This window comes from Taudactylus pleione, unplaced genomic scaffold, assembly GCF_031769625.1.
Source record: "Taudactylus pleione unplaced genomic scaffold, aTauple2 ptg000085l, whole genome shotgun sequence".
In the NCBI taxonomy this organism is placed as follows: Eukaryota; Metazoa; Chordata; class Amphibia; order Anura; family Myobatrachidae; genus Taudactylus; species Taudactylus pleione.
In genome coordinates this window covers 11,049,726-11,073,941 of record NW_028284487.1, presented here as the reverse complement: position 1 = coordinate 11,073,941, position 24,216 = coordinate 11,049,726, and the positions used below count along the sequence as shown (strand labels likewise).

At 35.8% G+C, this 24,216-nt stretch overlaps 5 non-coding genes across 5 annotated transcripts; all 5 read right to left on the bottom strand.

Annotated features, from left to right (window-relative positions):
• Positions 1-4,255: 4,255 nt before the first annotated feature.
• Positions 4,256-4,329, bottom strand: TRNAI-AAU (transfer RNA isoleucine (anticodon AAU)). Its single transcript has one exon. It is a non-coding gene; the product is annotated as a tRNA-Ile (tRNA).
• Positions 4,330-6,018: 1,689 nt separating this feature from the next.
• Positions 6,019-6,092, bottom strand: TRNAI-AAU (transfer RNA isoleucine (anticodon AAU)). Its single transcript has one exon. It is a non-coding gene; the product is annotated as a tRNA-Ile (tRNA).
• An 8,737-nt stretch (positions 6,093-14,829) lies between these two features.
• On the bottom strand, positions 14,830-14,903 carry TRNAI-AAU (transfer RNA isoleucine (anticodon AAU)). The gene has a single exon. It is a non-coding gene; the product is annotated as a tRNA-Ile (tRNA).
• Positions 14,904-18,359: 3,456 nt separating this feature from the next.
• TRNAI-AAU (transfer RNA isoleucine (anticodon AAU)) lies at positions 18,360-18,433 on the bottom strand. Its single transcript has one exon. It is a non-coding gene; the product is annotated as a tRNA-Ile (tRNA).
• Positions 18,434-23,648: 5,215 nt separating this feature from the next.
• TRNAI-AAU (transfer RNA isoleucine (anticodon AAU)) lies at positions 23,649-23,722 on the bottom strand. Its single transcript has one exon. It is a non-coding gene; the product is annotated as a tRNA-Ile (tRNA).
• Positions 23,723-24,216: the final 494 nt, after the last annotated feature.

Sequence of the window (24,216 nt, the reverse complement as noted above, 5' to 3'; positions counted from 1 at the left end):
TATTGAGTAGAGGAAGATTCTCTAATAATGGGTTCCATGGTGTAATGGTGAGCACTTTGGACTTTGAATCCAGTAATCTGATTTCAAATCTTGGTGGGACCTAACTTTGTTCAATTTCCTTAAAGTTGAATTTTAGGATAGCTTATCTATATTTAAACTTTGTATAAATCCCATCATCTTCAGTGGTTTCTTCACTCCAAACTAATTTTGAAACTGTTTCAAATCAGTTTTCAACTGGAGAGATGTTTGTCAAACATTTGGAAATAGGAAAAGTTGCAATAAGAATGCAGTGATCCATCACTTGTGCTATGGTTTTAAGATATTCTGGTTTTAAGAATTTTCTTCTTCAGTGTGCACTAATGAGAGTAAAGGTCTGTTCTTCTTCTCGTCTTAAAACTTAGTCCCCCATAGTAGATTCAATCACCAAATAAATGTCCTGATTGATTAATTTGCCTTAGCATTTCTTAGATTTGCCATATTGCTATATTTGAGAAAAAGTTTTCTATGTATGCCATATAGAGAAATGCTGCATCAGCCAAAGGATGACATTTTTGTTTATTCCTAACATGGATTTAAAAATTCTCTGTTTTGTATGTGTCTATGATGTTCTCTAGCAAGTTTCAAGGGCTGCTAACTGTAGCCAATGCATTCATCCCACACTTCATGCACTTTGCCGCTGGATAAAATCCCTTCTTGGCATTTCTTGTAGGACAACAATAAAAATCACATGGCCCGTATGGGGATCGAACACATGACCTTGGTGTTATTAGCACCACACTCTAACCAACTGAGCTAACCGGCCAAACATAAAAGCATCAGCAAACGCAAAAATGCCAAATGTACCTAAAACATTAGAACATTCAGTATTTCAAAGATCAGCAATATTGAGTAGAGGAAGATTCTCTAATAATGGGTTCCATGGTGTAATGGTGAGCACTTTGGACTTTGAATCCAGTAATCTGATTTCAAATCTTGGTGGGACCTAACTTTGTTCAATTTCCTTAAAGTTGAATTTTAGGATAGCTTATCTATATTTAAACTTTGTATAAATCCCATCATCTTCAGTGGTTTTTTTACTCCAAACTAATTTTGAAGCTGTTTCAAATCAGTTTTCAACTGGAGAGATGTTTGTCAAACATTTGGAAATAGGAAAAGTTGCAATAAGAATGCAGTGATCCATCACTTGTGCTATGGTTTTAAGATATTCTGGTTTTAAGAATTTTCTTCTTCAGTGTGCACTAATGAGAGTAAAGGTCTGTTCTTCTTCTCATCTTAAAACTTAGTCCCCCATAGTAGATTCAATCACCAAATAAATGTCCTGATTGATTAATTTGCCTTAGCATTTCTTAGATTTGCCATATTGCTATATTTGAGAAAAAGTTTTCTATGTATGCCATATAGAGAAATGCTGCATCAGCCAAAGGATGACATTTTTGTTTATTCCTAACATGGATTTAAAAATTCTCTGTTTTGTATGTGTCTATGATGTTCTCTAGCAAGTTTCAAGGGCTGCTAACTGTAGCCAATGCATTCATCCCACACTTCATGCACTTTGCCGCTGGATAAAATCCCTTCTTGGCATTTCTTGTAGGACAACAATAATAATCACATGGCCCGTATGGGGATCGAACACATGACCTTGGTGTTATTAGCACCACGCTCTAACCAACTGAGCTAACCGGCCAAACATAAAAGCATCAGCAAATGCAAAAATGCCAAATGTACCTAAAACATTAGAACATTCAGTATTTCAAAGATCAGCAATATTGAGTAGAGGAAGATTCTCTAATAATGGGTTCCATGGTGTAATGGTGAGCACTTTGGACTTTGAATCCAGTAATCTGATTTCAAATCTTGGTGGGACCTAACTTTGTTCAATTTCCTTAAAGTTGAATTTTAGGATAGCTTATCTATATTTAAACTTTGTATAAATCCCATCATCTTCAGTGGTTTTTTTACTCCAAACTAATTTTGAAGCTGTTTCAAATCAGTTTTCAACTGGAGAGATGTTTGTCAAACATTTGGAAATAGGAAAAGTTGCAATAAGAATGCAGTGATCCATCACTTGTGCTATGGTTTTAAGATATTCTGGTCTTAAGAATTTTCTTCTTCAGTGTGCACTAATGAGAGTAAAGGTCTGTTCTTCTTCTCTTCTTAAAACTTAGTCCCCCATAGTAGATTCAATCACCAAATAAATGTCCTGATTGATTAATTTGCCTTAGCATTTCTTAGATTTGCCATATTGCTATATTTGAGAAAAAGTTTTTTATGTATGCCATATAGAGAAATGCTGCATCAGCCAAAGGATGACATTTTTGTTTATTCCTAACATGGATTTAAAAATTCTCTGTTTTGTATGTGTCTATGATGTTCTCTAGCAAGTTTCAAGGGCTGCTAACTGTAGCCAATGCATTCATCCCACACTTCATGCACTTTGCCGCTGGATAAAATCCCTTCTTGGCATTTCTTGTAGGACAACAAGAAAAAGCACATGGCCCGTATGGGGATCGAACACATGACCTTGGCATTATTAGCACCACGCTCTAACCAACTGAGCTAACTGGCCAAACATAAAAGCATCAGCAAACACAAAAATGCCAAATGTACCTAAAACAGGAGAACATTCAGTATTTCAAAGATCAGCAATATTGAGTAGAGGAAGACTCTCTAATAATGGGTTCCATGGTGTAATGGTGAGCACTTTGGACTTTGAATCCAGTAATCTGATTTCAATTCTTGGTGGGACCTAACTTTGTTCAATTTCCTTAAAGTTGAATTTTAGGATAGCTTATCTATATTTAAACTTTGTATAAATCCCATCATCTTCAGTGGTTTCTTCACTCCAAACTAATTTTGAAACTGTTTCAAATCAGTTTTCAACTGGAGAGATGTTTGTCAAACATTTGGAAATAGGAAAAGTTGCAATAAGAATGCAGTGATCCATCACTTGTGCTATGGTTTTAAGATATTCTGGTTTTAAGAATTTTCTTCTTCAGTGTGCACTAATGAGAGTAAAGGTCTGTTCTTCTTCTCATCTTAAAACTTAGTCCCCCATAGTAGATTCAATCACCAAATAAATGTCCTGATTGATTAATTTGCCTTAGCATTTCTTAGATTTGCCATATTGCTATATTTGAGAAAAAGTTTTCTATGTATGCCATATAGAGAAATGCTGCATCAGCCAAAGGATGACATTTTTGTTTATTCCTAACATGGATTTAAAAATTCTCTGTTTGTATGTGTCTATGATGTTCTCTAGCAAGTTTCAAGGGCTGCTAACTGTAGCCAATGCATTCATTCCACACTTCATGCACTTTGCCGCTGGATAAAATCCCTTCTTGGCATTTCTTGTAGGACAACAATAAAAATCACATGGCCCGTATGGGGATCGAACACATGACCTTGGCATTATTAGCACCACGCTCTAACCAACTGAGCTAACCGGCCAAACATAAAAGCATCAGCAAACACAAAAATGCCAAATGTACCTAAAACAGGAGAACATTCAGTATTTCAAAGATCAGCAATATTGAGTAGAGGAAGATTCTCTAATAATGGGTTCCATGGTGTAATGGTGAGCACTTTGGACTTTGAATCCAGTAGTCTGATTTCAAATCTTGGTGGGACCTAACTTTGTTCAATTTCCTTAAAGTTGAATTTTAGGATAGCTTATCTATATTTAAACTTTGTATAAATCCCATCATCTTCAGTGGTTTTTTTACTCCAAACTAATTTTGAAGCTGTTTCAAATCAGTTTTCAACTGGAGAGATGTTTGTCAAACATTTGGAAATAGGAAAAGTTGCAATAAGAATGCAGTGATCCATCACTTGTGCTATGGTTTTAAGATATTCTGGTCTTAAGAATTTTCTTCTTCAGTGTGCACTAATGAGAGTAAAGGTCTGTTCTTCTACTCTTCTTAAAACTTAGACCCCCATAGTAGATTCAATCACCAAATAAATGTCCTGATTGATTAATTTGCCTTAGCATTTCTGAGATTTGCCATATTGCTATATTTGAGAAAAAGTTTTTTATGTATGCCATATAGAGAAATGCTGCATCAGCCAAAGGATGACATTTTTGTTTATTCCTAACATGGATTTAAAAATTTTCTGTTTTGTATGTGTCTATGATGTTCTCTAGCAAGTTTCAAGGGCTGCTAACTGTAGCCAATGCATTCATCCCACACTTCATGCACTTTGCCGCTGGATAAAATCCCTTCTTGGCATTTCTTGTAGGACAACAAGAAAAAGCACATGGCCCGTATGGGGATCGAACACATGACCTTGGCGTTATTAGCACCACGCTCTAACCAACTGAGCTAACCGGCCAAACATAAACGCATCAGCAAACACAAAAATGCCAAATGTACCTAAAACAGGAGAACATTCAGTATTTCAAAGATCAGCAATATTGAGTAGATGAAGACTCTCTAATAATGGGTTCCATGGTGTAATGGTGAGCACTTTGGACTTTGAATCCAGTAATCTGATTTCAATTCTTGGTGGGACCTAACTTTGTTCAATTTCCTTAAAGTTGAATTTTAGGATAGCTTATCTATATTTAAACTTTGTATAAATCCCATCATCTTCAGTGGTTTTTTTACTCCAAACTAATTTTGAAGCTGTTTCAAATCAGTTTTCAACTGGAGAGATGTTTGTCAAACATTTGGAAATAGGAAAAGTTGCAATAAGAATGCAGTGATCCATCACTTGTGCTATGGTTTTAAGATATTCTGGTTTTAAGAATTTTCTTCTTCAGTGTGCACTAATGAGAGTAAAGGTCTGTTCTTCTTCTCGTCTTAAAACTTAGTCCCCCATAGTAGATTCAATCACCAAATAAATGTCCTGATTGATTAATTTGCCTTAGCATTTCTTAGATTTGCCATATTGCTATATTTGAGAAAAAGTTTTCTATGTATGCCATATAGAGAAATGCTGCATCAGCCAAAGGATGACATTTTTGTTTATTCCTAACATGGATTTAAAAATTCTCTGTTTGTATGTGTCTATGATGTTCTCTAGCAAGTTTCAAGGGCTGCTAACTGTAGCCAATGCATTCATTCCACACTTCATGCACTTTGCCGCTGGATAAAATCCCTTCTTGGCATTTCTTGTAGGACAACAATAAAAATCACATGGCCCGTATGGGGATCGAACACATGACCTTGGCATTATTAGCACCACGCTCTAACCAACTGAGCTAACCGGCCAAACATAAAAGCATCAGCAAACACAAAAATGCCAAATGTACCTAAAACAGGAGAACATTCAGTATTTCAAAGATCAGCAATATTGAGTAGAGGAAGATTCTCTAATAATGGGTTCCATGGTGTAATGGTGAGCACTTTGGACTTTGAATCCAGTAGTCTGATTTCAAATCTTGGTGGGACCTAACTTTGTTCAATTTCCTTAAAGTTGAATTTTAGGATAGCTTATCTATATTTAAACTTTGTATAAATCCCATCATCTTCAGTGGTTTTTTTACTCCAAACTAATTTTGAAGCTGTTTCAAATCAGTTTTCAACTGGAGAGATGTTTGTCAAACATTTGGAAATAGGAAAAGTTGCAATAAGAATGCAGTGATCCATCACTTGTGCTATGGTTTTAAGATATTCTGGTCTTAAGAATTTTCTTCTTCAGTGTGCACTAATGAGAGTAAAGGTCTGTTCTTCTACTCTTCTTAAAACTTAGACCCCCATAGTAGATTCAATCACCAAATAAATGTCCTGATTGATTAATTTGCCTTAGCATTTCTTAGATTTGCCATATTGCTATATTTGAGAAAAAGTTTTTTATGTATGCCATATAGAGAAATGCTGCATCAGCCAAAGGATGACATTTTTGTTTATTCCTAACATGGATTTAAAAATTTTCTGTTTTGTATGTGTCTATGATGTTCTCTAGCAAGTTTCAAGGGCTGCTAACTGTAGCCAATGCATTCATCCCACACTTCATGCACTTTGCCGCTGGATAAAATCCCTTCTTGGCATTTCTTGTAGGACAACAAGAAAAAGCACATGGCCCGTATGGGGATCGAACACATGACCTTGGCGTTATTAGCACCACGCTCTAACCAACTGAGCTAACCGGCCAAACATAAACGCATCAGCAAACACAAAAATGCCAAATGTACCTAAAACAGGAGAACATTCAGTATTTCAAAGATCAGCAATATTGAGTAGATGAAGACTCTCTAATAATGGGTTCCATGGTGTAATGGTGAGCACTTTGGACTTTGAATCCAGTAATCTGATTTCAATTCTTGGTGGGACCTAACTTTGTTCAATTTCCTTAAAGTTGAATTTTAGGATAGCTTATCTATATTTAAACTTTGTATAAATCCCATCATCTTCAGTGGTTTTTTTACTCCAAACTAATTTTGAAGCTGTTTCAAATCAGTTTTCAACTGGAGAGATGTTTGTCAAACATTTGGAAATAGGAAAAGTTGCAATAAGAATGCAGTGATCCATCACTTGTGCTATGGTTTTAAGATATTCTGGTTTTAAGAATTTTCTTCTTCAGTGTGCACTAATGAGAGTAAAGGTCTGTTCTTCTTCTCGTCTTAAAACTTAGTCCCCCATAGTAGATTCAATCACCAAATAAATGTCCTGATTGATTAATTTGCCTTAGCATTTCTTAGATTTGCCATATTGCTATATTTGAGAAAAAGTTTTCTATGTATGCCATATAGAGAAATGCTGCATCAGCCAAAGGATGACATTTTTGTTTATTCCTAACATGGATTTAAAAATTCTCTGTTTTGTATGTGTCTATGATGTTCTCTAGCAAGTTTCAAGGGCTGCTAACTGTAGCCAATGCATTCATCCCACACTTCATGCACTTTGCCGCTGGATAAAATCCCTTCTTGGCATTTCTTGTAGGACAACAATAATAACCACATGGCCCGTATGGGGATCGAACACATGACCTTGGCATTATTAGCACCACGCTCTAACCAACTGAGCTAACTGGCCAAACATAAAAGCATCAGCAAACACAAAAATGCCAAATGTACCTAAAACAGGAGAACATTCAGTATTTCAAAGATCAGCAATATTGAGTAGAGGAAGACTCTCTAATAATGGGTTCCATGGTGTAATGGTGAGCACTTTGGACTTTGAATCCAGTAATCTGATTTCAATTCTTGGTGGGACCTAACTTTGTTCAATTTCCTTAAAGTTGAATTTTAGGATAGCTTATCTATATTTAAACTTTGTATAAATCCCATCATCTTCAGTGGTTTCTTCACTCCAAACTAATTTTGAAACTGTTTCAAATCAGTTTTCAACTGGAGAGATGTTTGTCAAACATTTGGAAATAGGAAAAGTTGCAATAAGAATGCAGTGATCCATCACTTGTGCTATGGTTTTAAGATATTCTGGTTTTAAGAATTTTCTTCTTCAGTGTGCACTAATGAGAGTAAAGGTCTGTTCTTCTTCTCGTCTTAAAACTTAGTCCCCCATAGTAGATTCAATCACCAAATAAATGTCCTGATTGATTAATTTGCCTTAGCATTTCTTAGATTTGCCATATTGCTATATTTGAGAAAAAGTTTTCTATGTATGCCATATAGAGAAATGCTGCATCAGCCAAAGGATGACATTTTTGTTTATTCCTAACATGGATTTAAAAATTCTCTGTTTGTATGTGTCTATGATGTTCTCTAGCAAGTTTCAAGGGCTGCTAACTGTAGCCAATGCATTCATTCCACACTTCATGCACTTTGCCGCTGGATAAAATCCCTTCTTGGCATTTCTTGTAGGACAACAATAAAAATCACATGGCCCGTATGGGGATCGAACACATGACCTTGGCATTATTAGCACCACGCTCTAACCAACTGAGCTAACCGGCCAAACATAAAAGCATCAGCAAACACAAAAATGCCAAATGTACCTAAAACAGGAGAACATTCAGTATTTCAAAGATCAGCAATATTGAGTAGAGGAAGATTCTCTAATAATGGGTTCCATGGTGTAATGGTGAGCACTTTGGACTTTGAATCCAGTAGTCTGATTTCAAATCTTGGTGGGACCTAACTTTGTTCAATTTCCTTAAAGTTGAATTTTAGGATAGCTTATCTATATTTAAACTTTGTATAAATCCCATCATCTTCAGTGGTTTTTTTACTCCAAACTAATTTTGAAGCTGTTTCAAATCAGTTTTCAACTGGAGAGATGTTTGTCAAACATTTGGAAATAGGAAAAGTTGCAATAAGAATGCAGTGATCCATCACTTGTGCTATGGTTTTAAGATATTCTGGTCTTAAGAATTTTCTTCTTCAGTGTGCACTAATGAGAGTAAAGGTCTGTTCTTCTACTCTTCTTAAAACTTAGACCCCCATAGTAGATTCAATCACCAAATAAATGTCCTGATTGATTAATTTGCCTTAGCATTTCTTAGATTTGCCATATTGCTATATTTGAGAAAAAGTTTTTTATGTATGCCATATAGAGAAATGCTGCATCAGCCAAAGGATGACATTTTTGTTTATTCCTAACATGGATTTAAAAATTTTCTGTTTTGTATGTGTCTATGATGTTCTCTAGCAAGTTTCAAGGGCTGCTAACTGTAGCCAATGCATTCATCCCACACTTCATGCACTTTGCCGCTGGATAAAATCCCTTCTTGGCATTTCTTGTAGGACAACAAGAAAAAGCACATGGCACGTATGGGGATCGAACACATGACCTTGGCGTTATTAGCACCACGCTCTAACCAACTGAGCTAACCGGCCAAACATAAACGCATCAGCAAACACAAAAATGCCAAATGTACCTAAAACAGGAGAACATTCAGTATTTCAAAGATCAGCAATATTGAGTAGATGAAGACTCTCTAATAATGGGTTCCATGGTGTAATGGTGAGCACTTTGGACTTTGAATCCAGTAATCTGATTTCAATTCTTGGTGGGACCTAACTTTGTTCAATTTCCTTAAAGTTGAATTTTAGGATAGCTTATCTATATTTAAACTTTGTATAAATCCCATCATCTTCAGTGGTTTCTTCACTCCAAACTAATTTTGAAACTGTTTCAAATCAGTTTTCAACTGGAGAGATGTTTGTCAAACATTTGGAAATAGGAAAAGTTGCAATAAGAATGCAGTGATCCATCACTTGTGCTATGGTTTTAAGATATTCTGGTTTTAAGAATTTTCTTCTTCAGTGTGCACTAATGAGAGTAAAGGTCTGTTCTTCTTCTCGTCTTAAAACTTAGTCCCCCATAGTAGATTCAATCACCAAATAAATGTCCTGATTGATTAATTTGCCTTAGCATTTCTTAGATTTGCCATATTGCTATATTTGAGAAAAAGTTTTCTATGTATGCCATATAGAGAAATGCTGCATCAGCCAAAGGATGACATTTTTGTTTATTCCTAACATGGATTTAAAAATTCTCTGTTTGTATGTGTCTATGATGTTCTCTAGCAAGTTTCAAGGGCTGCTAACTGTAGCCAATGCATTCATTCCACACTTCATGCACTTTGCCGCTGGATAAAATCCCTTCTTGGCATTTCTTGTAGGACAACAATAAAAATCACATGGCCCGTATGGGGATCGAACACATGACCTTGGCATTATTAGCACCACGCTCTAACCAACTGAGCTAACCGGCCAAACATAAAAGCATCAGCAAACACAAAAATGCCAAATGTACCTAAAACAGGAGAACATTCAGTATTTCAAAGATCAGCAATATTGAGTAGATGAAGACTCTCTAATAATGGGTTCCATGGTGTAATGGTGAGCACTTTGAATCCAGTAATCTGATTTCAATTCTTGGTGGGACCTAACTTTGTTCAATTTCCTTAAAGTTGAATTTTAGGATAGCTTATCTATATTTAAACTTTGTATAAATCCCATCATCTTCAGTGGTTTCTTCACTCCAAACTAATTTTGAAACTGTTTCAAATCAGTTTTCAACTGGAGAGATGTTTGTCAAACATTTGGAAATAGGAAAAGTTGCAATAAGAATGCAGTGATCCATCACTTGTGCTATGGTTTTAAGATATTCTGGTTTTAAGAATTTTCTTCTTCAGTGTGCACTAATGAGAGTAAAGGTCTGTTCTTCGTCTCGTCTTAAAACTTAGTCCCCCATAGTAGATTCAATCACCAAATAAATGTCCTGATTGATTAATTTGCCTTAGCATTTCTTAGATTTGCCATATTGCTATATTTGAGAAAAAGTTTTCTATGTATGCCATATAGAGAAATGCTGCATCAGCCAAAGGATGACATTTTTGTTTATTCCTAACATGGATTTAAAAATTCTCTGTTTTGTATGTGTCTATGATGTTCTCTAGCAAGTTTCAAGGGCTGCTAACTGTAGCCAATGCATTCATTCCACACTTCATGCACTTTGCCGCTGGATAAAATCCCTTCTTGGCATTTCTTGTAGGACAACAATAAAAATCACATGGCCCGTATGGGGATCAAACACATGACCTTGGCATTATTAGCACCACGCTCTAACCAACTGAGCTAACCGGCCAAACATAAAAGCATCAGCAAACACAAAAATGACAAATGTACCTAAAACAGGAGAACATTCAGTATTTCAAAGATCAGCAATATTGAGTAGAGGAAGATTCTCTAATAATGGGTTCCATGGTGTAATGGTGAGCACTTTGGACTTTGAATCCAGTAATCTGATTTCAAATCTTGGTGGGACCTAACTTTGTTCAATTTCCTTAAAGTTGAATTTTAGGATAGCTTATCTATATTTAAACTTTGTATAAATCCCATCATCTTCAGTGGTTTTTTTACTCCAAACTAATTTTGAAGCTGTTTCAAATCAGTTTTCAACTGGAGAGATGTTTGTCAAACATTTGGAAATAGGAAAAGTTGCAATAAGAATGCAGTGATCCATCACTTGTGCTATGGTTTTAAGATATTCTGGTCTTAAGAATTTTCTTCTTCAGTGTGCACTAATGAGAGTAAAGGTCTGTTCTTCTACTCTTCTTAAAACTTAGACCCCCATAGTAGATTCAATCACCAAATAAATGTCCTGATTGATTAATTTGCCTTAGCATTTCTTAGATTTGCCATATTGCTATATTTGAGAAAAAGTTTTCTATGTATGCCATATAGAGAAATGCTGCATCAGCCAAAGGATGACATTTTTGTTTATTCCTAACATGGATTTAAAAATTCTCTGTTTTGTATGTGTCTATGATGTTCTCTAGCAAGTTTCAAGGGCTGCTAACTGTAGCCAATGCATTCATCCCACACTTCATGCACTTTGCCGCTGGATAAAATCCCTTCTTGGCATTTCTTGTAGGACAACAAGAAAAAGCACATGGCACGTATGGGGATCGAACACATGACCTTGGCATTATTAGCACCACGCTCTAACCAACTGAGCTAACCGGCCAAACATAAAAGCATCAGCAAACACAAAAATGCCAAATGTACCTAAAACAGGAGAACATTCAGTATTTCAAAGATCAGCAATATTGAGTAGAGGAAGATTCTCTAATAATGGGTTCCATGGTGTAATGGTGAGCACTTTGGACTTTGAATCCAGTAGTCTGATTTCAAATCTTGGTGGGACCTAACTTTGTTCAATTTCCTTAAAGTTGAATTTTAGGATAGCTTATCTATATTTAAACTTTGTATAAATCCCATCATCTTCAGTGGTTTTTTTACTCCAAACTAATTTTGAAGCTGTTTCAAATCAGTTTTCAACTGGAGAGATGTTTGTCAAACATTTGGAAATAGGAAAAGTTGCAATAAGAATGCAGTGATCCATCACTTGTGCTATGGTTTTAAGATATTCTGGTCTTAAGAATTTTCTTCTTCAGTGTGCACTAATGAGAGTAAAGGTCTGTTCTTCTACTCTTCTTAAAACTTAGACCCCCATAGTAGATTCAATCACCAAATAAATGTCCTGATTGATTAATTTGCCTTAGCATTTCTTAGATTTGCCATATTGCTATATTTGAGAAAAAGTTTTTTATGTATGCCATATAGAGAAATGCTGCATCAGCCAAAGGATGACATTTTTGTTTATTCCTAACATGGATTTAAAAATTTTCTGTTTTGTATGTGTCTATGATGTTCTCTAGCAAGTTTCAAGGGCTGCTAACTGTAGCCAATGCATTCATCCCACACTTCATGCACTTTGCCGCTGGATAAAATCCCTTCTTGGCATTTCTTGTAGGACAACAAGAAAAAGCACATGGCACGTATGGGGATCGAACACATGACCTTGGCGTTATTAGCACCACGCTCTAACCAACTGAGCTAACCGGCCAAACATAAACGCATCAGCAAACACAAAAATGCCAAATGTACCTAAAACAGGAGAACATTCAGTATTTCAAAGATCAGCAATATTGAGTAGATGAAGACTCTCTAATAATGGGTTCCATGGTGTAATGGTGAGCACTTTGGACTTTGAATCCAGTAATCTGATTTCAATTCTTGGTGGGACCTAACTTTGTTCAATTTCCTTAAAGTTGAATTTTAGGATAGCTTATCTATATTTAAACTTTGTATAAATCCCATCATCTTCAGTGGTTTCTTCACTCCAAACTAATTTTGAAACTGTTTCAAATCAGTTTTCAACTGGAGAGATGTTTGTCAAACATTTGGAAATAGGAAAAGTTGCAATAAGAATGCAGTGATCCATCACTTGTGCTATGGTTTTAAGATATTCTGGTTTTAAGAATTTTCTTCTTCAGTGTGCACTAATGAGAGTAAAGGTCTGTTCTTCGTCTCGTCTTAAAACTTAGTCCCCCATAGTAGATTCAATCACCAAATAAATGTCCTGATTGATTAATTTGCCTTAGCATTTCTTAGATTTGCCATATTGCTATATTTGAGAAAAAGTTTTCTATGTATGCCATATAGAGAAATGCTGCATCAGCCAAAGGATGACATTTTTGTTTATTCCTAACATGGATTTAAAAATTCTCTGTTTTGTATGTGTCTATGATGTTCTCTAGCAAGTTTCAAGGGCTGCTAACTGTAGCCAATGCATTCATTCCACACTTCATGCACTTTGCCGCTGGATAAAATCCCTTCTTGGCATTTCTTGTAGGACAACAATAAAAATCACATGGCCCGTATGGGGATCAAACACATGACCTTGGCATTATTAGCACCACGCTCTAACCAACTGAGCTAACCGGCCAAACATAAAAGCATCAGCAAACACAAAAATGACAAATGTACCTAAAACAGGAGAACATTCAGTATTTCAAAGATCAGCAATATTGAGTAGAGGAAGATTCTCTAATAATGGGTTCCATGGTGTAATGGTGAGCACTTTGGACTTTGAATCCAGTAATCTGATTTCAAATCTTGGTGGGACCTAACTTTGTTCAATTTCCTTAAAGTTGAATTTTAGGATAGCTTATCTATATTTAAACTTTGTATAAATCCCATCATCTTCAGTGGTTTTTTTACTCCAAACTAATTTTGAAGCTGTTTCAAATCAGTTTTCAACTGGAGAGATGTTTGTCAAACATTTGGAAATAGGAAAAGTTGCAATAAGAATGCAGTGATCCATCACTTGTGCTATGGTTTTAAGATATTCTGGTCTTAAGAATTTTCTTCTTCAGTGTGCACTAATGAGAGTAAAGGTCTGTTCTTCTACTCTTCTTAAAACTTAGACCCCCATAGTAGATTCAATCACCAAATAAATGTCCTGATTGATTAATTTGCCTTAGCATTTCTTAGATTTGCCATATTGCTATATTTGAGAAAAAGTTTTCTATGTATGCCATATAGAGAAATGCTGCATCAGCCAAAGGATGACATTTTTGTTTATTCCTAACATGGATTTAAAAATTCTCTGTTTTGTATGTGTCTATGATGTTCTCTAGCAAGTTTCAAGGGCTGCTAACTGTAGCCAATGCATTCATCCCACACTTCATGCACTTTGCCGCTGGATAAAATCCCTTCTTGGCATTTCTTGTAGGACAACAAGAAAAAGCACATGGCCCGTATGGGGATCGAACACATGACCTTGGCGTTATTAGCACCACGTTCTAACCAACTGAGCTAACTGGCCAAACATAAAAGCATCAGCAAACACAAAAATGCCAAATGTACCTAAAACTGGAGAACATTCAGTATTTCAAAGATCAGCAATATTGAGTAGAGGAAGACTCTCTAATAATGGGTTCCATGGTGTAATGGTGAGCACTTTGGACTTTGAATCCAGTAATCTGATTTCAATTCTTGGTGGGACCTAACTTTGTTCAATTTCCTTAAAGTTGAATTTTAGGATAGCTTATCTATATTTAAACTTTTTATAAATCCCATCATCTTCAGTGGTTTCTTCACTCCAAACTAATTTTGAAACTGTTTCAAATCAGTTTTCAACTGGAGAGATGTTTGTCAAACATTTGGAAATAGGAAAAGTTGCAATAAGAATGCAGTGATCCATCACTTGTGCTATGGTTTTAAGATATTCTGGTTTTAAGAATTTTCTTCTTCAGTGTGCACTAATGAGAGTTAAGGTCTGTTCTTCTTCTCGTCTTAAAACTTAGTCCCCCATAGTAGATTCAATCACCAAATAAATGTCCTGATTGATTAATTTGCCTTAGCATTTCTTAGATTTGCCATATTGCTATATTTGAGAAAAAGTTTTTTATGTATGCCATATAGAGAAATGCTGCATCAGCCAAAGGATGACATTTTTGTTTATTCCTAACATGGATTTAAAAATTCTCTGTTTTGTATGTGTCTATGATGTTCTCTAGCAAGTTTCAAGGGCTGCTAACTGTAGCCAATGCATTCATCCCACACTTCATGCACTTTGCCGCTGGATAAAATCCCTTCTTGGCATTTCTTGTAGGACAACAAGAAAAAGCACATGGCCCGTATGGGGATCGAACACATGACCTTGGCGTTATTAGCACCACGCTCTAACCAACTGAGCTAACTGGCCAAACATAAAAGCATCAGCAAACACAAAAATGCCAAATGTACCTAAAACAGGAGAACATTCAGTATTTCAAAGATCAGCAATATTGAGTAGAGGAAGACTCTCTAATAATGGGTTCCATGGTGTAATGGTGAGCACTTTGGACTTTGAATCCAGTAATCTGATTTCAATTCTTGGTGGGACCTAACTTTGTTCAATTTCCTTAAAGTTGAATTTTAGGATAGCTTATCTATATTTAAACTTTGTATAAATCCCATCATCTTCAGTGGTTTCTTCACTCCAAACTAATTTTGAAACTGTTTCAAATCAGTTTTCAACTGGAGAGATGTTTGTCAAACATTTGGAAATAGGAAAAGTTGCAATAAGAATGCAGTGATCCATCACTTGTGCTATGGTTTTAAGATATTCTGGTTTTAAGAATTTTCTTCTTCAGTGTGCACTAATGAGAGTAAAGGTCTGTTCTTCTTCTCGTCTTAAAACTTAGTCCCCCATAGTAGATTCAATCACCAAATAAATGTCCTGATTGATTAATTTGCCTTAGCATTTCTTAGATTTGCCATATTGCTATATTTGAGAAAAAGTTTTCTATGTATGCCATATAGAGAAATGCTGCATCAGCCAAAGGATGACATTTTTGTTTATTCCTAACATGGATTTAAAAATTCTCTGTTTTGTATGTGTCTATGATGTTCTCTAGCAAGTTTCAAGGGCTGCTAACTGTAGCCAATGCATTCATTCCACACTTCATGCACTTTGCCGCTGGATAAAATCCCTTCTTGGCATTTCTTGTAGGACAACAATAAAAATCACATGGCCCGTATGGGGATCAAACACATGACCTTGGCATTATTAGCACCACGCTCTAACCAACTGAGCTAACCGGCCAAACATAAAAGCATCAGCAAACACAAAAATGCCAAATGTACCTAAAACAGGAGAACATTCAGTATTTCAAAGATCAGCAATATTGAGTAGAGGAAGATTCTCTAATAATGGGTTCCATGGTGTAATGGTGAGCACTTTGGACTTTGAATCCAGTAATCTGATTTCAAATCTTGGTGGGACCTAACTTTGTTCAATTTCCTTAAAGTTGAATTTTAGGATAGCTTATCTATATTTAAACTTTGTATAAATCCCATCATCTTCAGTGGTTTTTTTACTCCAAACTAATTTTGAAGCTGTTTCAAATCAGTTTTCAACTGGAGAGATGTTTGTCAAACATTTGGAAATAGGAAAAGTTGCAATAAGAATGCAGTGATCCATCACTTGTGCTATGGTTTTAAGATATTCTGGTCTTAAGAATTTTCTTCTTCAGTGTGCACTAATGAGAGTAAAGGTCTGTTCTTCTACTCTTCTTAAAACTTAGACCCCCATAGTAGATTCAATCACCAAATAAATGTCCTGATTGATTAATTTGCCTTAGCATTTCTTAGATTTGCCATATTGCTATTTTTGAAAAAAACAGTTTTCTAAGTATGCCATATAGAGAAATGCTGTATCAGCCAAAGGATGACATTTTTGTTTATTCCTAACATGGATTTAAAAATTCTCTGTTTTGTATGTGTCTATGATGTTCTCTAGCAAGTTTCAAGGGCTGCTAACTGTAGCCAATGCATTCATCCCACACTTCATGCACTTTGCCGCTGGATAAAATCCCTTCTTGGCATTTCTTGTAGGACAACAAGAAAAAGCACATGGCCCGTATGGGGATCGAACACATGACCTTGGCGTTATTAGCACGACGCTCTAACCAACTGAGCTAACCGGCCAAACATAAAAGCATCAGCAAACACAAAAATGCCAAATGTACCTAAAACAGGAGAACATTCAGTATTTCAAAGATCAGCAATATTGAGTAGAGGAAGATTCTCTAATAATGGGTTCCATGGTGTAATGGTGAGCACTTTGGACTTTGAATCCAGTAATCTGATTTCAAATCTTGGTGGGACCTAACTTTGTTCAATTTCCTTAAAGTTGAATTTTAGGATAGCTTATCTATATTTAAACTTTGTATAAATCCCATCATCTTCAGTGGTTTTTTTACTCCAAACTAATTTTGAAGCTGTTTCAAATCAGTTTTCAACTGGAGAGATGTTTGTCAAACATTTGGAAATAGGAAAAGTTGCAATAAGAATGCAGTGATCCATCACTTGTGCTATGGTTTTAAGATATTCTGGTCTTAAGAATTTTCTTCTTCAGTGTGCACTAATGAGAGTAAAGGTCTGTTCTTCTTCTCTTCTTAAAACTTAGTCCCCCATAGTAGATTCAATCACCAAATAAATGTCCTGATTGATTAATTTGCCTTAGCATTTCTTAGATTTGCCATATTGCTATATTTGAGAAAAAGTTTTTTATGTATGCCATATAGAGAAATGCTGCATCAGCCAAAGGATGACATTTTTGTTTATTCCTAACATGGATTTAAAAATTCTCTGTTTTGTATGTGTCTATGATGTTCTCTAGCAAGTTTCAAGGGCTGCTAACTGTAGCCAATGCATTCATCCCACACTTCATGCACTTTGCCGCTGGATAAAATCCCTTCTTGGCATTTCTTGTAGGACAACAAGAAAAAGCACATGGCCCGTATGGGGATCGAACACATGACCTTGGCATTATTAGCACCACGCTCTAACCAACTGAGCTAACTGGCCAAACATAAAAGCATCAGCAAACACAAAAATGCCAAATGTACCTAAAACAGGAGAACATTCAGTATTTCAAAGATCAGCAATATTGAGTAGAGGAAGACTCTCTAATAATGGGTTCCATGGTGTAATGGTGAGCACTTTGGACTTTGAATCCAGTAATCTGATTTCAATTCTTGGTGGGACCTAACTTTGTTCAATTTCCTTAAAGTTGAATTTTAGGATAGCTTATCTATATTTAAACTTTGTATAAATCCCATCATCTTCAGTGGTTTCTTCACTCCAAACTAATTTTGAAACTGTTTCAAATCAGTTTTCAACTGGAGAGATGTTTGTCAAACATTTGGAAATAGGAAAAGTTGCAATAAGAATGCAGTGATCCATCACTTGTGCTATGGTTTTAAGATATTCTGGTCTTAAGAATTTTCTTCTTCAGTGTGCACTAATGAGAGTAAAGGTCTGTTCTTCTACTCTTCTTAAAACTTAGACCCCCATAGTAGATTCAATCACCAAATAAATGTCCTGATTGATTAATTTGCCTTAGCATTTCTTAGATTTGCCATATTGCTATATTTGAGAAAAAGTTTTTTATGTATGCCATATAGAGAAATGCTGCATCAGCCAAAGGATGACATTTTTGTTTATTCCTAACATGGATTTAAAAATTTTCTGTTTTGTATGTGTCTATGATGTTCTCTAGCAAGTTTCAAGGGCTGCTAACTGTAGCCAATGCATTCATCCCACACTTCATGCACTTTGCCGCTGGATAAAATCCCTTCTTGGCATTTCTTGTAGGACAACAAGAAAAAGCACATGGCCCGTATGGGGATCGAACACATGACCTTGGCGTTATTAGCACCACGCTCTAACCAACTGAGCTAACCGGCCAAACATAAACGCATCAGCAAACACAAAAATGCCAAATGTACCTAAAACAGGAGAACATTCAGTATTTCAAAGATCAGCAATATTGAGTAGATGAAGACTCTCTAATAATGGGTTCCATGGTGTAATGGTGAGCACTTTGGACTTTGAATCCAGTAATCTGATTTCAATTCTTGGTGGGACCTAACTTTGTTCAATTTCCTTAAAGTTGAATTTTAGGATAGCTTATCTATATTTAAACTTTGTATAAATCCCATCATCTTCAGTGGTTTCTTCACTCCAAACTAATTTTGAAACTGTTTCAAATCAGTTTTCAACTGGAGAGATGTTTGTCAAACATTTGGAAATAGGAAAAGTTGCAATAAGAATGCAGTGATCCATCACTTGTGCTATGGTTTTAAGATATTCTGGTTTTAAGAATTTTCTTCTTCAGTGTGCACTAATGAGAGTAAAGGTCTGTTCTTCTCGTCTTAAAACTTAGTCCCCCATAGTAGATTCAATCACCAAATAAATGTCCTGATTGATTAATTTGCCTTAGCATTTCTTAGATTTGCCATATTGCTATATTTGAGAAAAAGTTTTCTATGTATGCCATATAGAGAAATGCTGCATCAGCCAAAGGATGACATTTTTGTTTATTCCTAACATGGATTTAAAAATTCTCTGTTTTGTATGTGTCTATGATGTTCTCTAGCAAGTTTCAAGGGCTGCTAACTGTAGCCAATGCATTCATTCCACACTTCATGCACTTTGCCGCTGGATAAAATCCCTTCTTGGCATTTCTTGTAGGACAACAATAAAAATCACATGGCCCGTATGGGGATCAAACACATGACCTTGGCATTATTAGCACCACGCTCTAACCAACTGAGCTAACCGGCCAAACATAAAAGCATCAGCAAACACAAAAATGCCAAATGTACCTAAAACAGGAGAACATTCAGTATTTCAAAGATCAGCAATATTGAGTAGAGGAAGATTCTCTAATAATGGGTTCCATGGTGTAATGGTGAGCACTTTGGACTTTGAATCCAGTAATCTGATTTCAAATCTTGGTGGGACCTAACTTTGTTCAATTTCCTTAAAGTTGATTTTTAGGATAGCTTATCTATATTTAAACTTTGTATAAATCCCATCATCTTCAGTGGTTTTTTTACTCCAAACTAATTTTGAAGCTGTTTCAAATCAGTTTTCAACTGGAGAGATGTTTGTCAAACATTTGGAAATAGGAAAAGTTGCAATAAGAATGCAGTGATCCATCACTTGTGCTATGGTTTTAAGATATTCTGGTCTTAAGAATTTTCTTCTTCAGTGTGCACTAATGAGAGTAAAGGTCTGTTCTTCTACTCTTCTTAAAACTTAGACCCCCATAGTAGATTCAATCACCAAATAAATGTCCTGATTGATTAATTTGCCTTAGCATTTCTTAGATTTGCCATATTGCTATATTTGAGAAAAAGTTTTCTATGTATGCCATATAGAGAAATGCTGCATCAGCCAAAGGATGACATTTTTGTTTATTCCTAACATGGATTTAAAAATTCTCTGTTTTGTATGTGTCTATGATGTTCTCTAGCAAGTTTCAAGGGCTGCTAACTGTAGCCAATGCATTCATCCCACACTTCATGCACTTTGCCGCTGGATAAAATCCCTTCTTGGCATTTCTTGTAGGACAACAAGAAAAAGCACATGGCCCGTATGGGGATCGAACACATGACCTTGGTGTTATTAGCACCACGCTCTAACCAACTGAGCTAACCGGCCAAACATAAAAGCATCAGCAAACACAAAAATGCCAAATGTACCTAAAACAGGAGAACATTCAGTATTTCAAAGATCAGCAATATTGAGTAGAGGAAGACTATCTAATAATGGGTTCCATGGTGTAATGGTGAGCACTTTGGACTTTGAATCCAGTAATCTGATTTCAATTCTTGGTGGGACCTAACTTTGTTCAATTTCCATAAAGTTGAATTTTAGGATAGCTTATCTATATTTAAACTTTTTATAAATCCCATCATCTTCAGTGGTTTCTTCACTCCAAACTAATTTTGAAACTGTTTCAAATCAGTTTTCAACTGGAGAGATGTTTGTCAAACATTTGGAAATAGGAAAAGTTGCAATAAGAATGCAGTGATCCATCACTTGTGCTATGGTTTTAAGATATTCTGGTTTTAAGAATTTTCTTCTTCAGTGTGCACTAATGAGAGTTAAGGTCTGTTCTTCTTCTCGTCTTAAAACTTAGTCCCCCATAGTAGATTCAATCACCAAATAAATGTCCTGATTGATTAATTTGCCTTAGCATTTCTTAGATTTGCCATATTGCTATATTTGAGAAAAAGTTTTTTATGTATGCCATATAGAGAAATGCTGCATCAGCCAAAGGATGACATTTTTGTTTATTCCTAACATGGATTTAAAAATTCTCTGTTTTGTATGTGTCTATGATGTTCTCTAGCAAGTTTCAAGGGCTGCTAACTGTAGCCAATGCATTCATCCCACACTTCATGCACTTTGCCGCTGGATAAAATCCCTTCTTGGCATTTCTTGTAGGACAACAAGAAAAAGCACATGGCCCATATGGGGATCGAACACATGACCTTGGCGTTATTAGCACCACGCTCTAACCAACTGAGCTAACTGGCCAAACATAAAAGCATCAGCAAACACAAAAATGCCAAATGTACCTAAAACAGGAGAACATTCAGTATTTCAAAGATCAGCAATATTGAGTAGAGGAAGACTCTCTAATAATGGGTTCCATGGTGTAATGGTGAGCACTTTGGACTTTGAATCCAGTAATCTGATTTCAATTCTTGGTGGGACCTAACTTTGTTCAATTTCCTTAAAGTTGAATTTTAGGATAGCTTATCTATATTTAAACTTTGTATAAATCCCATCATCTTCAGTGGTTTCTTCACTCCAAACTAATTTTGAAACTGTTTCAAATCAGTTTTCAACTGGAGAGATGTTTGTCAAACATTTGGAAATAGGAAAAGTTGCAATAAGAATGCAGTGATCCATCACTTGTGCTATGGTTTTAAGATATTCTGGTTTTAAGAATTTTCTTCTTCAGTGTGCACTAATGAGAGTTAAGGTCTGTTCTTCTTCTCGTCTTAAAACTTAGTCCCCCATAGTAGATTCAATCACCAAATAAATGTCCTGATTGATTAATTTGCCTTAGCATTTCTTAGATTTGCCATATTGCTATATTTGAGAAAAAGTTTTCTATGTATGCCATATAGAGAAATGCTGCATCAGCCAAAGGATGACATTTTTGTTTATTCCTAACATGGATTTAAAAATTCTCTGTTTTGTATGTGTCTATGATGTTCTCTAGCAAGTTTCAAGGGCTGCTAACTGTAGCCAATGCATTCATTCCACACTTCATGCACTTTGCCGCTGGATAAAATCCCTTCTTGGCATTTCTTGTAGGACAACAATAAAAATCACATGGCCCGTATGGGGATCGAACACATGACCTTGGCATTATTAGCACCACGCTCTAACCAACTGAGCTAACCGGCCAAACATAAAAGCATCAGCAAACACAAAAATGCCAAATGTACCTAAAACAGGAGAACATTCAGTATTTCAAAGATCAGCAATATTGAGTAGAGGAAGATTCTCTAATAATGGGTTCCATGGTGTAATGGTGAGCACTTTGGACTTTGAATCCAGTAATCTGATTTCAAATCTTGGTGGGACCTAACTTTGTTCAATTTCCTTAAAGTTGAATTTTAGGATAGCTTATCTATATTTAAACTTTGTATAAATCCCATCATCTTCAGTGGTTTTTTTACTCCAAACTAATTTTGAAGCTGTTTCAAATCAGTTTTCAACTGGAGAGATGTTTGTCAAACATTTGGAAATAGGAAAAGTTGCAATAAGAATGCAGTGATCCATCACTTGTGCTATGGTTTTAAGATATTCTGGTTTTAAGAATTTTCTTCTTCAGTGTGCACTAATGAGAGTTAAGGTCTGTTCTTCTTCTCGTCTTAAAACTTAGTCCCCCATAGTAGATTCAATCACCAAATAAATGTCCTGATTGATTAATTTGCCTTAGCATTTCTTAGATTTGCCATATTGCTATATTTGAGAAAAAGTTTTTTATGTATGCCATATAGAGAAATGCTGCATCAGCCAAAGGATGACATTTTTGTTTATTCCTAACATGGATTTAAAAATTCTCTGTTTTGTATGTGTCTATGATGTTCTCTAGCAAGTTTCAAGGGCTGCTAACTGTAGCCAATGCATTCATCCCACACTTCATGCACTTTGCCGCTGGATAAAATCCCTTCTTGGCATTTCTTGTAGGACAACAAGAAAAAGCACATGGCCCGTATGGGGATCGAACACATGACCTTGGCATTATTAGCACCACGCTCTAACCAACTGAGCTAACCGGCCAAACATAAAAGCATCAGCAAACACAAAAATGCCAAATGTACCTAAAACAGGAGAACATTCAGTATTTCAAAGATCAGCAATATTGAGTAGAGGAAGATTCTCTAATAATGGGTTCCATGGTGTAATGGTGAGCACTTTGGACTTTGAATCCAGTAATCTGATTTCAAATCTTGGTGGGACCTAACTTTGTTCAATTTCCTTAAAGTTGAATTTTAGGATAGCTTATCTATATTTAAACTTTGTATAAATCCCATCATCTTCAGTGGTTTTTTTACTCCAAACTAATTTTGAAGCTGTTTCAAATCAGTTTTCAACTGGAGAGATGTTTGTCAAACATTTGGAAATAGGAAAAGTTGCAATAAGAATGCAGTGATCCATCACTTGTGCTATGGTTTTAAGATATTCTGGTCTTAAGAATTTTCTTCTTCAGTGTGCACTAATGAGAGTAAAGGTCTGTTCTTCTACTCTTCTTAAAACTTAGACCCCCATAGTAGATTCAATCACCAAATAAATGTCCTGATTGATTAATTTGCCTTAGCATTTCTTAGATTTGCCATATTGCTATATTTGAGAAAAAGTTTTTTATGTATGCCATATAGAGAAATGCTGCATCAGCCAAAGGATGACATTTTTGTTTATTCCTAACATGGATTTAAAAATTTTCTGTTTTGTATGTGTCTATGATGTTCTCTAGCAAGTTTCAAGGACTGCTAACTGTAGCCAATGCATTCATCCCACACTTCATGCACTTTGCCGCTGGATAAAATCCCTTCTTGGCATTTCTTGTAGGACAACAAGAAAAAGCACATGGCCCGTATGGGGATCGAACACATGACCTTGGCGTTATTAGCACCACGCTCTAACCAACTGAGCTAACCGGCCAAACATAAACGCATCAGCAAACACAAAAATGCCAAATGTACCTAAAACAGGAGAACATTCAGTATTTCAAAGATCAGCAATATTGAGTAGATGAAGACTCTCTAATAATGGGTTCCATGGTGTAATGGTGAGCACTTTGGACTTTGAATCCAGTAATCTGATTTCAATTCTTGGTGGGACCTAACTTTGTTCAATTTCCTTAAAGTTGAATTTTAGGATAGCTTATCTATATTTAAACTTTGTATAAATCCCATCATCTTCAGTGGTTTCTTCACTCCAAACTAATTTTGAAACTGTTTCAAATCAGTTTTCAACTGGAGAGATGTTTGTCAAACATTTGGAAATAGGAAAAGTTGCAATAAGAATGCAGTGATCCATCACTTGTGCTATGGTTTTAAGATATTCTGGTTTTAAGAATTTTCTTCTTCAGTGTGCACTAATGAGAGTAAAGGTCTGTTCTTCTCGTCTTAAAACTTAGTCCCCCATAGTAGATT